Below are 12,783 nucleotides of genomic sequence, written 5' to 3'. Positions count from 1 at the left end.
TTAAAAAAGCAGTTTCTACATAGTCAAAATTAACTATAAATATCTATCATTTAACTGGGCTAAAAGTGTTTTGTTGCTAACTATTTTTTTCATGTTTTAAAATTCTATATATACGACTGCCAAAAAAGTCTTCAGTTGATTCTATCATCCTTAGTGCCAAGAAGAAATTGAGATAACTATAACATACATCAGGCAAGAAGTGCTCAGATCTCTAGAATTATAAGCTTTCCTTGGTCTTCCTTAGCCAAGGGTTCACTTTATCTTTTCTAATGTATTTTAAGACCACTAAGAGACATACTGTTCTTTTCGATGAAAATAATGGCTTCTCTCCAGGTTTTGTGTCAAGGACATAGTCAATCTAGGCATCACTACTCATATATCGTCTGGTCAGGTGTCAAAGCAAGAACAATTTGGAACTGTCTAATTGGCACACATGGTATCCTAACCTTCCTTTTGGTTTGGGTCTGTGCGTCAAAGAGACTACTGAAGTGGCCTTTATCTTCTGTTTTAATTGATATGTGACAGCAGTGTTTATTTGCTGTTGTACCAGACTAGTAAGTAATTATGACTCCTTGCCCCTACTATGTTGGGCTCAAAGTGACTTAAGATGCCTCACAGAGCCACTCAGTAGACTACAGAAGAATAGATCATTGAACCAAGGTCTAGAAAAAAATACCTTAGTATATTTCAGCAGCCAGGGGGAAAAGCTAGTTCATTCTTTTCTATCCTCTTTCAAACCAATAAGACCAGAGAAGGTTATTATATATGTAGTTTTAATGAACTCTCCCTTATGGCTGTAGGTATGGCTCAAGGGTGGTACATTTACCTGGCTTGCTTGGGTCTCCAGGTTTGACAGCTAGCACCAAATACAGAAGAAGGAAGAGGACGAGGAGAAGGAGGAGGAGGAGGAAGAGGAGGAGGAAGAGGAGGAGGAGGAGGAAGAGGAGGAGGAGGAGGAGGGGGAGGAAGAAGAGGGGGAGGAAGAGGAGGGGGAGAAGGAGGAAGAGGAAGAGGAAGAAGAGGAAGAGGAGGAGGAGGGGGGGAGAGGAGGAAGAGAAAGAAGAGGAAGATAAAGAAGAGGAGAGAGGGGGGAATAGAGGAGGGGAAGAAGGGATAAAAGGCAAGAGACTGAAGGAGAGAGAGAGAGAGGTCTTAACCAGTTCTTCTCATAATTCACTCAGATACACTCGTACCCTGATGTAATAGCTTTTATAGGGGCAATAACAACAAAACCTAAGCACAAACTACTCTGTTGCTATAAATTTCCTTTTGATGTTTATAGAACATTTAACTACAAGTGCAGCATACTTTATGAACATAAAAATCTTTAGTACTCCCCAAATCCTTGGGGCAAACAACTGCTAAAGGATAGCAATTTCACATAAACAAAACCCTTAGCACTTAAATACCTAGCAACTGCAGCATCTATCTTAAACAAAATTAGTCCGTATGAAACCCTAACTCCCTTCTGGTTCTAGGTGAAATATGGTTTGCACCACCTACGTCTGTCAAAGGGAAGCAGAGTCTCAGCGATGCACACTGTGAGGAGTGACAGTTTGACTGGATGCTGTCGTAGCATCACCTTGTGCTCAGAAAGACACACAGTCTGCTCTGTTTGGTTCACAATAAAATCCAACCAGTTTAATGGATGGGCTAGCAGAAAAAGAAATCAATCAACTCAAAGGCAGCTGCGTTATCTCATGTTGTATTAAAGTTTCCCACAAAATACCTCTCCCTCCCAAATGAGATTGTAAGGGTCGTGTAGTAGTTGACACTATTGAAAATTTGGAACCGTACTGCCTGGGTTCAAATGTGACGTTAAGGAGGGGTATGACACCCTCCTTATATGTTTAGGGTTACTAAAAAAAAAGAAGAAGAAGAAAAGGAGGAGGAGAAGACAGACAGACACACACACACACACACACACACACACAGAGATGACTTCTTTTTATGATACGAATGGATCACTTCACTCATTTCTTTTATTTTTTGTTCAACACATCCTGTCATTCAAAGTTCTCCCAGATATGTATTTATGTGTACATATGTAGATGAGCATGTGTGATAAGGTATCTAATGTGCCTGGCTCTCTATTTATATAGTTGGGGCATGAAAGAACACAGAATCAGTACTTGCATAATATGGTGACATGTAAACTTTATCTATGTGTGCATGGATGTATGGGTATATGCATGTGTACATGTGTTTCGAACATATGTAGCAGTTATATCAGCATGTATAAGCACTAATCCGAATATCAAATGACATGCATGAGTTGATGCTTGACTTACAGGGTCCTAGGTAGAAGGTTAAAGGTTAAAGACAAGAACAGAAAGGAGCTTTGCCTGTTTTTAAACACCCCAAAGAGTCTTCTGTGTGATCATGCTAATAAGCACTAATACTGACAACTAGATCCCGCTTCGTGATAAATCAGAGAGCAATGCCTCCTCACAATCAAACTCCTCTGGGTGGTTGACGGACAAGCGGTACTTTAACAGGCACAGGACACTGTGGCAGCAAAACCATAAGGAATGTGTGGACAGAGAGCCCTGAGGATGAAGGTGTACTAGAACTGAAGAATCTGACCCTGAGCTGGGAAGGGAAAAACAAACAAATGTGCAAACAAATGCAAGCCAGAATAAGCTGGCTGTGGTGGCCATGTCTGTCTATGAGAAATGTCCTCAGTGTCACTCAAGTTCATTGTGCTTTAACCCAGTATCCCTTCCCAAGTGGCTTCTCTGCTTTTAGCACGGAATATTCATACACTTTTAGCAAATGAATATAATTAAATACAAAGCACTACATGCCAGGACTTTTTTCTTTTACATTTAGGGGGAAACGTTAACATTGGAAGACTGATACCAAACGCTGTAGCGCCTGCTTCTATCATTAAACATCCAGACATTATATTACACTTCTTAAATTAAGAAATCCTTTTTTGGGGCTAGAGAGATGGCTCAGCAATTAAGAGTACTGGGTGCTCATCCAGAGGTCCTGAGTTCAAATCCCAGCACCCACATGGTGGCTCACAACCATCTGTAATGGGGTCTGATGCCCTCTTCTGGTGTCTGAAGACAGTTACAGTGTACTCATATACATACACATAAGAAATCATTTCTTAAATGTCACACACTGTCCAAATCCAACAGTCCTGAAAAGCTAAAAGTCTCTTGATCCATCTGTGATACTATCTGAGGTTAGACCCTCCTGGCTTATTAGTTTTTTAGTGAAAACTTTTTTTTGAGAAATATGAAACACAAAGCTGAAATACTTTTAGTGACATTAAAATATGTATATTGGCTAAAGCAAAATGACCCCACCCAGCAACTTCTAAAGAATAGAAAAAAATATTAAAAAAAATAATTGCTTTCGCCTACTGTTCAGATCCATCAAGTGATCAAACTGTCTGTGATTGGAGGATTTAATTGTTGTTGCATTGTTTTCACTAAAAATGTAGGCACCAGAGACCTTAGTGTCCCCGTGTATGTCTATGTGGGATCTCTGACTGGATCTTCTTCCCTTTCCAGAGCATGGCAGACTCTGGGCAGGCCTCTGTGAGATCACATGACCACATTTCTGCTTCCTTCTTTCCTTCTCCCCCCGCCCCACTCCCGTTCTTCTTTCTGGTTTCCCACAATGATCGCTTTCTCAATTGTGTGAGAATTCTGTGTGCTTATAAGAATACTCTCAAGGAAACAAGACAAGAGTCTTTATGGCCTAAGTTTCTTCAAAAACAGAATTGTTCTTGGGATGAGCTTTTGAGCCCCTCCCATGGGTAACAGATAGAAGTGAGCTCACTTTGGACTGTCTGTTACAGCTGTCTACTAGTGGTTTATCCACCTCTATAGAAAATGTGGTTTTGTCACATGTGGCAAAATAGGTGTGTGTGTGTGTGTGTGTGTGTGTGTGTTTATGTGTATGTCTGTGTGTGAGTATGTATGTGTCTGTGTGTGTGTACTTGTGTGTCTCTCTGTGTGTGTATGTGTGTATGAGTGTGTATGTGTGTGAGTGTATGTGTGTATGTGTATGTGTATGTGTGTGAGTGTGTGTGTGTACATGTGTATGAGTGTGCATGTATACATGTGTATTAGTGTGTGTGTACATGTGTATGTATGTGTATACGTGTGTGTCTCTCTGTGTCTGTATGTGTGTGTGTGAGTATGTGTGTATGTCCATGTGTGTATGTGTCTGTGTGTGTGTGTCTCTGTGTTTGTGTGTGTACGTGTGTGTGTCTGTGTATGAGTGTGTATGTGTGTGTGAGTATGTGTGTATGTGTGTGAGTGTGTGTGTGAGAGTAGTGTGTGTGTCTATGTGAGTGTGTATGTGTGTGAGTGTGTGTGTGAGTGTGTGTGTACGTGTGTATATGTATGTGTGAGTGTGTATGTGTGTATATGTGAGTGTGTCTGTGAGTGTGTGTGTATGTGTGTGAGTGTGTATGTATGTGTGTATGTGTGTGAGAGAGAGAGAGAGATTATACATTTTACCCAGGTGACTCTTTACTCTCAGAGTATAAACTGTCTGATGCTCTGAATAAAGTTGGCTATTGCGTGAGACTTCAGTCTGCCTCATTTTTAGGCGCTGCTCTCCCAGGTTCATGCAGCCATCTCTAGAGCAGTCAACATTGCATAAATCACGTATGTACCCTCAAGTTCCCTGATATGATGCCCCCTATGTAATCTCCCATAATACAGAAACTTTATGGAAACACAGCACGTAGCATAATTAAATGTTCAACCCAGTTTCCATCTGAAATGTATAGCATAATGAAATTCAGGGTACAAAGTCTCCCGCACATGGTGTTGTCAGGAAGGTCACTGGTGCTGTGAAGTAATGCCACTGTCTAGGCAGAGAAAGCCACAGGGACACGCAGGTGAAAGTTCTGGACCAGCTGCTCCTGGGACCATCTCCAGTGGTTAAACATCTGGTCCACACCCGTCCACTTGTCAGCTCAGCTTGATCACTGAGTTTGTGCACTCTGCCCCTCAAATCTGTGTTTCAGAGTTTCAATTAATTTCTATTATAAAATTCAGTAAATTTGTAACTGCTGCTTTATTTGAAGCCGTAAATCAAATCCAATTATGCTTTTTATTTTGTCATTTTGAGAAATCGGCAAGAGAGAAATAATTAGAAACCTGGCATCCATCACAATACAAATTGTCAAGATCAGTTTCAGGCAGAATAACAAGCTAGACTTGGGGTTGGTTATTTTCCAGTTACTGTTCATTGATAAATTTAGCTCTTTCTGAACAGTCTAAAATGCAGCAACACATCAGAATTTTTTTCATTTATGGGTGTTTTGCCTGCATATGTGTCTGTGTACCACAGACGAGCCTATCAGATGCCCTGAGACTGAAGGTATAGATGGTTGTGAGGCACCATGTGGATGGTGGGAATTGAACCTATGTCCTCTGGAAGAGCAGCAGGTGCTCTTACACATGAACCAAACTCTCCTGCCCCTATTCAAGAAAAAAAATAGCTAAAGATATTTCTGACTTTGGTGAAGATCAAACGTTCCTTCATTCTCTCCCCCTTTAGCATGTGACAAGCATATACAACTTTAAAAACTTACCACGATTTAGATTTGTATATAATGTAATTATAAATGTTATGTTTTCTATATTAAGATTGAAAAACAAAGACCTCTATTCTCAAACACTTCAGATACTATCATTGTTCTGTTCTCCCAGGAGGAGAATAAAAATCCATCAAGTATTGAGCAACTTTCAGATCTATGCCCCCAGTGATGCTTAACCAAGCATCCTCTGTCTCGAACAGGGCTCTCTCCTTGCTCAAGTGACATAGGAAACAGATCTCCACCCTTCTGCCTTCTCCCCACAGCTGGGAGCAAGACCATGGACCAACAACAATGACCACTGAAGGGAGTCATGAGGATCTGTGTGACTCAGCTTTTGATTTGTACACTTGCCTCTGACATCACCATCCGCGAGAATCCCATTAACAATCCCTTACTCCAAGGTTTGTCACAAGCGTGTTCCTTCAGGGCAATGGAAATGTTTTAGCATGGGCAGTGCAGAGCCTGGTGAGGTATTCTGTGTGGAAGGAGGGCAAGCGGGTCGGCACCATGTCTCTGGACCAGGGTAGCTGTCCTTCCTCCCCTCCCCCAGCCTTCTGGAATTGCAGCTGTGGAGTTACAGAACTGAACTAGGAAAAAAAGAAACAAAACAGTACTACGTCCTTTTATGACTATCTTCTCCTTCAAAGATACTTTTTCATGTAACCCAGGCTCTCCTGGGACTTGCCTTACAGCAGAAGACCATGAGCAGAAGCCCCCTCCCTCCACCTCCAAAGTATTATAATATAGGTGTGCATCGCCATGCCTGGTTTTTTAAAAAACAAAAATAAAAACAAAAAAAACCTTCTTTTTAAAAGTATTTTTCTCAAACATGCATAAAATTCTCAAACGAATAAAAAGACAGATATTCATTTTTTTAAATGTTTTATTTATTCCTGGAACATTTTATACAATATATTTCATTATATTTCATTCTTCTCCCCCGGCTCCTCCTGGATCCTCCTCCATCTTCCTATTGACCCAACTTCCTGTTCTCTATCACTTTTTTAAAAGAGCAAAACAAAATGTGGAGTCCTGTTCATGCTGTCTGCGGTATCTGAGCATGGGCACTGCTCGGTGCCGCTCCTTTGAAGAAAACTGTCTTTTCCTCTGCAGTAGCTGTCAAATGCACACAGCTCACTGCACAGGGATGGGACGCCATGCTGCTCTGTATCTTGTTCATATCTGCATCCATTCCCTCTCTCCAACTTCCATGAGTTCCCCCAAAACATCTCCCTCTCAGCCATTTATTCTCTTCACACACACACACACACACACACACACACAGATACATACATAGAGAGAGAGATACACACACACAGATACATATACACACACACACGCAGATACATACACACGCAGATACATACACACACACACAGATACACACACACAGAGATACACACATACACACAGATACACACACAGATACATATACACACACGCAGATACATATACACACACTCACACACAGAGAGATACACACACGCAGATACATACACACACACACAGATACACACACACAGAGATACACACATACACACAGATACACACACAGATACATATACACACACGCAGATACATATACACACACTCACACACAGAGAGATACACACACACAGATACACACAAACACACACAGATACACAGACACAGATACATATATACACACACACAGATACATACACATACACACACACAGATACATACACACACACAGATACATACACACACAGATACATACACACACAGATACACACACAGATACACACACACAGATACATACACACACAGATACACACACAGATACACACACAGAGATACACACACACAGATACACACACACAGATACACACACACAGATACATACACACATACACATGCAGATACATACACACACTCACACACACAGAGATACATACATACACACAGACACACAGATACATACACACACACCAACACACGCAGATACATACATACATACACACACACACACACACACACACACACACTCCATTGAATCTAATCAGCAACACCTCTGACTGCACACTTGTAGCATCATCCACTGGGGCACAGACAACTTATCAGTGTCCACATCCTCCAAGGAAAGTGTCTCTCTGTGCCCAGCAGCTGCTCTGCCTGACGACCTTGAATTTATGCCAAAAGACCACGTCCGCTTAATTAGTTCACAATTGCAACAACCACAACATGTCCAGTGGACAGCATTTCACAGCACTTTTCTACATCCTCTGGCCCTTCCTGCCCCTTGCTTTCAATGCTCCCTGGGCTTTGATGAGTATTTCTTAAGTTCCTATTTGATGCCTGGTTCAATGATGACGGCTAGGAGCACAGCCTGGAATGGGCTGGTACTATCTGCTCCCTTCAAGAAACATCTAGTGGAAGAAGGCGGTGCTCATACCTTCTGTGTAAATAGATCCAGCATTTAAAAATAGTTATGAATTAATAATATTAATATTTAATTGTGATCAATTATTCATTAATAATTAATAATTGGTAATTAAATAACATGGTTTATTATTATGAAATTTGGTTTCAAAAAAAATTAGAAAACACGTGACAGGAAAGAAGGTAGCAACTGAAATTCAGATAGCTATTACGATATTTATAAATAAAGCAAGCACCGGTAAGACAGAGGAATAAACTAGTCCTAAAAATCCATTTCATCCTTGCTAACTCGCCTTCATGGTGCTTGAAGTTTCCTTTGAGAGTCCTAGAGGAGGAAGACAATGAACACTCTTACCCAGTGTGGTCCTGCTCACTGGGGAGACCATAATCAAATTATTCTGCTAGAGAGATGTAGGATTAAACCGCCCCTAAGTTCTGACCTTTATACTCGGAGCTCAGAGCACCTCTCAACCCCAGCACAGAAGCTTCGTTTTGCAGCGGACAGTGATTAACGCAGGGGATTAACACCTTGCAACAGATGACTTGCATAAGGAACTGTGGAGCACTCCGCTCTAAACAGGACACCTGTGTCACACACTCTGCCACCCTGAAAGGCTCGGGGATCACTGTGGCAAGAGGGGCAGAAAGATGCTTAGACCTGAAGATAAGAGATGCCCCGACTGAAAAAGAATTCGCCGTGCACCATTGCACACATGAACCCTCAATGGCTAGGACTACAATGCAAAGGCCTGCACAGGATCAGGCCAATCAAAATCCCAGCATGGATGGGGGAGGGTGCCGGGGGAGGGCGCCATGAATCCACCCTCAGTCAAGAGGATACTGGCAGTGGGTGGCAGTTGGAGAGAGAATGCCAGTTTTCCTCTGGGATGCCAAGGGCCTTGTTTTATTTTTGCTTTTGGCTTTTTAAAAACAGCACATGAAGTTAGTTAGGGAAGGTTCCGGGGAATAGGGGAGGGACTCAAGGGAAGGAAATGAGCAGATTGACAGTTGTTCAAAGCATAGTGTATGCATGTATGAAATTCTCAAATGACAATAAAGGAATAAAACCACTTTTTCCCCCTAAAATCGTATTCTTGCTCAAGCTGCCACAGATACCATTAAGGAAGTTTAAAACTTTGCTTTCTCAAGGTAATCTAACTGCAGACGCTACGGTTTTTTTCTAACCGAGAGGCATTTCCACAGGTAGGTATTGAATAAGATCTCTGGCTCTAAAGAACTTTCAAGAAAGCATCGTATTAAAACCAAACACAATGCTATATAAGGTGGTATGAGAAGCATAGGAAACAAAGGTAAAGTGACAGATGGTGTGGTGGGTTAAAAGAAAATGGCCTCCACAAATGGGTGTGGCACTGTTAAGGGGGTGTGGCCTCGGCAGAGTGGGCGTGGCCTTGCCAGAGGAAATGTGCTACTGGGGGTGGGCTTTGAGGTTTCAGAAGCCTTGTCTCACTTTCTTCCTGCTGCCTGCAGATCCAGATGTAGAATTCATGGCTACCTCCCCAGCACCATGTCTGCCTGTGTGTCGCCATGCTTCCCACCACGATGATAAGGCACTAAACCTCTGAAACTAAGCCGGCCCCAGTTAAATGTTTTCCTTCGTAAGAACTGACTTGGCCATAGTGTCTCATCACAGCATAGAAACCCTAACTAAGAGAGATGACCAAGTTGTTTTAAGGTTATCTGTGACATAAGGAACAATCTTTCATGCGTTGCCACACGTAAAGGAATGCCCACGGCCACCCCAGGCCACGCATGCAGAGACATGTGCACGGCAGGTGGCATTCAGAGGGCAGGCTATTGTCATAACAGTGCGAACACAACTGTCTCCACAGAGCACGACTTCCCGTTGCTGTGTTAGTACCTTCCTCCTTACTTACTTCCCCAGAAACTTCTCACTGCCATGAATCATATTATTAGCTGCTAGAAGAGAAAAGCCAGGAGGAGAGGCGCGATAGCAGGGGCTGGAGAACGGAAATGGCTAACTAGAGACTGCAGGAGCCTCTTCCCTCTCGTAGGAAATGAAAAGCAACAGCCTAGTGGTGATGTCCACAGAACCCCAACCGCTTCTGGCTTTCAGGGAGGTGGAACGGGTGGGTCATGGAAAGTTGGAGCCATCAGCTCCTGAGTGACAGAGCAGTAGACAGTAGGAAACTGTGGCTCCAGATAGCCAGTGTTTCTGCTTTACCCACACGTGTTCAGGACACAACTCTTTGCTCCTAGAAATGGCGACAGTGTAGCCCAGTGCTGATTACAGTGCTCGACACTTTGTGCATCTTATTTAAAAAAAAAAAAAACTATTTGACAATTAACAAAAGATGGGAAGCACAAAGGGGCTTTGTGCTCATTTGTCTAACACACACTTCAAAGCCAAGGGCATGGCTGGACACTGTCATGTGACGGCCAGGATGGTATTTCACAGAGTGTTTGAGATCACGCTTATTTTTGGAACGCATCAATCCGGTAGCCTTTATAAACCATGGGGAAGTTGAGAATTATTTCCGGAAAAGAGAAGTCTTTCACTACAGAAATGCAGGAAGAGTTAATATATGATTGCTAACATAAAAAAGTCACTTGCTTTTTCCCTGAAGGTCACCGTCATCATTGACATTCATCCCATACTGAGAATTCTATGCACACGAAGGTCAAAGCTACCTGATTCCTCTCATGAGGAAAAATATTATTTTTTAAAGCGTTATCAATGCGCACACGTGTAGGCATATAAATATTTATTGGAAAGTTGCTGCCTGTCAATGAATAGGAGTGGGAATAGAGGCTGCGCTCTGGGAATGCTCCCTGTGTGGCTGTGCTTGCAAAGCAGGAGCTTGCATTTACTTTGCCATTTCTACCTGAGTCTGGTGGGGAAAGGTCAGTGTTTCATAGAACAGAAGCAGAAAGAGACTTGGAGCTCTGCCCCAGTTTACAGAAAGGAAAAGAGCGGCAGCCCATGGGATTCAAGCTCGCCTTGGGTGGTTATGACTAAAACACACTATTCTTCACTCTCAATTCTTTTCTAGCTTTCTAATAAAGCAGCGATCTATAGAAGAGGTAAGAGCCAGGTTAGCAAGCACAAACAGGAGGCATTAAAGGAGCAGACATTAAGCTGTGAATCTGAGTCAGAGATTGAGAAAAAGACAGGCAGCATCACGGGCTGATTCTTTGCCCTCCCCCTTACCCTTGCATATAAGAAAGCAGACATGTGCAGGACCGGAAATACAACTCGAAATGATTAGAGGTCAAAGCTACCCTATGCACACTCCTTTGAAGGAGCCTAAAGAGGTGGACTTAACAACAGCAGCAGCAGCCCAACAGACAAAAAGCCACAGAGGCAGAGCTCTAGACTAGGAGTACCACAGTGAGAAAACGTTTGGAGATCTGGCTAGAGACAGGTCATAGATAAACAATGACTCCCCAAGAGAAACAGCAAATGGCTTACATTCTAAAGGCTGGCATGAGCCTACAAACTGCAGAGCAAGCCTTGGAAGTCTTTAATCCTGTTGCTTCTTCATTGACTTGTCAAGGGCAAAACCAGGAAGTGGTGGGCCTGTCTACCTGAGCACTGGAAATGTCAGGGCAACTGCAAACAATCTGCACCCGGGCCTGGGATCTGGTGGGATGAGCTAAGGGACAGGAAGTCCTGGCAGCACGAGGCGTGGCTCAGTGACCAGCCCTTACAGTCAATGGACCAGGACCAGCCAAATAGCACAACAGCAGCAGTAAAGCTCTCACATCTGCCACATTCTTCAGCATGTTAAGTCCTATGTAGGACCACACATGTCATATTTACAAAAACCATATAACAAAAACAGAAACTATTAGATCCATTTGAGAGATGTGGAAATTGTGTCTACAGGCATTGCATCTTACTTCTTGAAGGTCAAAGCAGGAGTGTCAAGGTCAGAGAAGTCCTTGTCTCCGAAACCTTCATCTGGTTCTCACTTCCATAATATTTCACAAAGTCAAGGTGAAATCATAATCACAATTAATGTAGAATTTTCTCACGAGGCGCCATCCCGGGGTCTTAATTACATCATTTTCCAATGTGTGCACCTCCTCATAAATAGATTTTACTAAGGGAAATGAAAATTTTGATATGACATAACCTGAACCCCATAAATAGCCTATTCTGACCACGATTTTCACTCATTAAAAGCACGTCATTTTTAAATGAGTTTGAGTTTGTCTGTTCTGTCTGTGTTGGGGAGGGGTGGGCATGTATGGTTGTATGTCTACATGCACATATGCACACATACAAGTAAAAGTGACATATCATCCTTCCATGCCACCCTCAGGAACAGTATCAACCTCCTTTGAAGGAGAATCCATCAACGGCTAGCCCAAGCCCACGTGGTCATCTCTCTACCCATGTCCACGTGGTCAGCGGTAGGCTGTGTACAGATAACAATAATGAATCTAGAAGTCACGTGTGCACGAGGACAATACATGCAGATGCATGGGGGCGGGGCAGAGAGAACACGCAGCATTGGTGCAGTTATGGAATGCTCTTACATGAAATTCTCAAAAGATAATGTTAAGTTTAAAAGACAGAGCTATTGAAACTCTTAGTTACCAGCGAGTCATTGGCTCATGGAGGCCAACACATCTAAAGGCCACCTAGAGAACATTTCCCATAGACCAAATCGCATTCATTGCCTGGCAACTTTGTGTGGGTCAAAACAACAGCCTCCAAAAGATCATTCGGAATTTCACCGGGGAGGACTTTTCCATTAAGAAGCATATTCATGTATATGTGTTTGTGCATTTGCATGTGTATATGTGTGTGTGCATAC

At 42.6% G+C, this 12,783-nt stretch overlaps 1 protein-coding gene across 2 annotated transcripts in view; it reads right to left on the bottom strand.

Moving 5' to 3' along the window:
- The window catches only part of Tmem117 (transmembrane protein 117), a 462,083-nt gene that overhangs the window by 204,027 nt on the left and 245,273 nt on the right, over nt 1–12,783 (bottom strand). The window lies entirely within an intron of this gene.

Source organism: Rattus norvegicus, chromosome 7 (genome assembly GCF_036323735.1).
Source record: "Rattus norvegicus strain BN/NHsdMcwi chromosome 7, GRCr8, whole genome shotgun sequence".
Classification (NCBI taxonomy): domain Eukaryota; kingdom Metazoa; phylum Chordata; class Mammalia; order Rodentia; family Muridae; genus Rattus; species Rattus norvegicus.
This window is presented reverse-complemented; position numbering and strand designations above follow the sequence as displayed.